Source organism: Panicum virgatum, chromosome 6N, assembly GCF_016808335.1.
Source record: "Panicum virgatum strain AP13 chromosome 6N, P.virgatum_v5, whole genome shotgun sequence".
NCBI lineage: Eukaryota > Viridiplantae > Streptophyta > Magnoliopsida > Poales > Poaceae > Panicum > Panicum virgatum.
Window position 1 is genome coordinate 51,296,586 of NC_053150.1, and position 3,986 is coordinate 51,300,571.

A 3,986-nucleotide genomic window follows, 5' to 3' on the forward strand; every position below is an offset into this window, starting at 1 on the left:
TAGATACCAAATTATTCGGAATTTTGAATGAACTGTACAGTTTTGATCCACATGTCACTGCATTCGACAATTAGTAAACTGAAAATAAAAACCACGCTGTGTTCCCATTTCCTGAGTTCATGGAGCTTCTCCAGTTCATATGGTGGATGGTTATCGATTTTAGTGAGCAGGTGTGCATCGATTTTAGTAAGCAGGTGCGCATCGGAGTATTTCGTTTCCAATCCCTTGTATGAATGATAATTTCCTGATGTAGTGCATCCTCATGGTTGGTTTTTATCAGTTATATGTTACAACGACATGGCACACTACTTGAAGGCACGTAACTAAGTTGTTGTGACCATCAATATAATGGAAATCTGTAGTATACATTCACATTGCAATGTGGTGTTGAATATTTCTATAGCTAATATGATGATTTGGGAAACTCTGTTAGCTTAGAATAATTAGTGACAGTTTCAGATTAGATATGCTACCACCTAAATTATTCAATTAAATGACAGCCGAATAAGATCTCTTGGAGATGAAGCAAACCTAGCAAAGCAAAAAATGTGTGTTACATTGACATTTCATCAAACAGCAAATGAGCATGGAAGCAGATGAAGGAGTTTGGCACTTCAATCAATATGGGCTGATTATCTAGATGAAATGAAATTTACCTAACATATAAGTACTACAGAATGGGGTTCAATACAGAAATTTCACCATAAAGTTTTATATACCCGATAGAATTTGGATCACAGTTTTGGCGAAACACAAGCAATATGGTTTAGAAAGGCATACCTGTTACAAGAAGCTGGGGTCACTTTGGATCTTGGTAAGTGGCCGGCGGAGAGGCGTGAATGAGGCGGACGCCGGTGGCAATATGAAGCAGATGGCGAATGCGGACGCAACAGCGGGGTTGGCGTCGCCGGCCCCGTTGACGAAGACGGCGAGGTTGGCGTGGCCGCTGGTTGTGTCGCCTGCGATGAAAAGCAAGACGTAGAGATCAAACGTCTGGGCTCTCGTGTTGCCCTTTGTATTGTATACCAGATCGAGCGTATGGGGGAAGGAATTTCTGTGAGTTCAAGAAGCTGTGCATTAGAGGTGTGGTCTTGTGGAAGGCGAAGTGTAGGAGTATCTGAGATTTGTGAAAGAACTGTGGTGGAAAAGGATCCCGGACCAACGGAAGATACTAGGATAATACACGCGCTCCGCTTCGTGAGGTCCACCGAATTGAAAGAAAGATAGCACAAAAAAATGAAAAAAAAACTGACCAGCTCAATCCCTATTGGAATCTTCTCCTTCTCCACCGCACAGCTCGGCCCCCATGGTGCTGCTCCCATCGAGTGCGGAGTCATCCGCCGCCCAAACCCACCACCCAGCACCTCCGCCACCAGGCCACTGCCCTCGTGGCTCTGCCTCGCCGCCGCCGCAAGAACCACCGCCTCCGGGGACCAAAAAAAGGTGAAGAAAAAAAAATCCAGCACAGGTCCGCCGGACGCCGCCAATGACGGCCGGATTCGTCGGCCGCGCGCCTCCTCCTCAACGTCGCCGGCCAGATCCACCACTGGTCGGATCCCTCGCGCCTGTACGCCGAGATCCTCCAGGGTGGAGGCCCACGGCGACCGGGGTGAAGCGGGGGTGGGGAGGGGGCGGGGATCGCGACGGAAGACGGCGCCGGAGGGCGGAGCCGACCAGATCCGCCACCGTCATGCCGCCGGTTGGATCCCCCGCCGGTGGCGGGGTGGACTGGATGGCGGGGTCGGAGCGGTGGTAGCGGGGGTCGAGGGGTGGGGAACCCGAGAGGGTTCGGCGGCCAAGGGAGGCGGCAGGGGAGGAGGGCGAGGGGCTGAGGGCTGCGGGGCGGCGGCGGGGGCGGAGGGCTACGGGGTGGCGGTGGGGAACGCTAGGGTTAGGGTTAAGGGAGGGGGCGCTGGGGGTGGGGAGGCTTGAGCGGGGGGGGGGTGGCGTGGCGGGTTTTTTTTGCAAAAATACATGGACGGCGGGTTTGAATAAAAGAACTTGGAGGGTCTATTTGCAAAATGACCAAGGAACGGCGTGGATCAACCCCATGCGACGGATCGGACGGCTCACGTCGCGCTACTCTCTCCGGGGACACGTGTCGCTCCGGGAGTAACGGAGCGCTCCCAGGCTTCTCTTCCCACGGCGGATAGAAGTTAGAGTATTAGCTTGTGTGCCGGCTTGCCGTCAGCTTGGCTCGGGGGCAGTTTAGTTCCCAAAATTTTTTAGGTGCTACAGTAACTGACAACGTTTGACCACTAGTTAGAAGTATTAAATGTGGATAACTGACAAAACCCATTCCACAACCCTCGGGTGAAATTGTAAGACGAATCTTTTAAGCCTAATTGGATCATGATTGGACAATGTCGTGCTACATTAACCAACCTCTAATGATAGATTAATTAGTCTTAATAGATTCGTCTTGTGATTTCCCGTCCATCTATGTAATTAGTTTTATAATTAGTCTATATTCAATACTTCTAATTAGTGGGCATACGTTGTCCAAAAATTTTTGGGAACTAACCTCCCCCTCGTTCGGCATGGCTCATCCTGCGCTCGATTATGGCCTGTTCAGAGGGAAGTTTCTAGTGATGCATAAGGGGAAGCGTCTCGAGTTCTCTTGCTGGAGTGCTAAGCGCGTTCAGGAAGATTCATTTCTGCAATGCGTTCAGTAAGCTAACCTATATACGCTAGCTTTTGTCTGTCGTTGGTTGAGAATCGAATGGATCATATTTGCTGTAGACGTGGCGCTAAGTGCACTCGATTTTCACCAAGTGCAGGGTCAGCTTTCGTCTCTTAGATGTCGGTGAGCAGCGTGCTCGAAAACGAGGCCGTCCCCTGGAGGAGGAGGTGGGCCGGAACCCAGTGGCTTGCGACACAGGCCGAGGAAGCCTCTGTCCAGTAGGCATGGTTAACCAAACCGGTGGGAACCGGTCCAGTATCAAACCGGCCCAAATTCAAATTTCAAATTTGAATTCAAAAAAAAATTCTAAAAATACTTTAAGGTGCAACGAATCTAATGGTGTCAAATTTTCTCAAAAAATCGTTCATTTAGTATAGTTTGCGGAATTTTGAAGTTAAATATAAAAAAAGAAAAAACCTACGGCCCATTAAGGCCCACGGCGCTATGCATGCATAGATAGGGTTCTGGACAGAGGTCCCCCCTCGCGCGACCCTCAGAAGCCGTCCCCCCTCCCCGCTCCCTGTCCGCCGCCCCCCAGGAGGCGACCGGCGCCCGCAGCCGGGAAGCCGCCCGCCGCGCCCGGCTAGCCGCTCGGTTAGGCCGGCTAGCCGACCAGGCCTCGGATCTGGTCGCTAACCGGCGCGCAGAGGCGGCTAGCCGGCCGGTAGCGCCGGTAAGCCGGTGCGACCGGGAGATAAGGTATGAAGTGGAATTTTTTTAATAGAATGATTGGTTAGGTGTATGATTTAGAATATTAGATGATTTGTTTTAGGATTTAGGTTAGAGTTAGGTGTATGGCTGATATGTTTTAGGTTTTAGGTAAGATTTAGGTGTAGGAATTAGGATTTAGATAAGATTTAGGTGTAGGATTTAGGATTTTATTTATGTGATTGATATGTTTTTGTTGTCTATGTATGCAGATAGATAATGGCAGGCAAAGATGTTGTATGGGAACACGGTGAAAATCTTTATCCCGGATGGCGATGCAATTATTGTCGTACGCAGAAAGGAGGAGGTGGTGCGACTAGATTGAAACAACATTTGGCTGGGCGCGGTGCAGAGGCGGTCCATTGCAGGAATGTGCTACCTGATGTGCGAGACTTCTTTCAGCGTGACATTGATAGGGCAAAGAAGGCAACTGCTGACCGGGCTCGAGAGAGGTTGAGACGGGAGAAGTCTGCAGCGGAGGGCAACTATCCCGGTGATGAAGAAGATGAGAAGGCTCAGGTGCAGCATGCCATGGATCTATCGAGAGCAGAAGCAGAGTTCCGACGGGGGGGTGGAACAGAGAGGAGGTGCATAC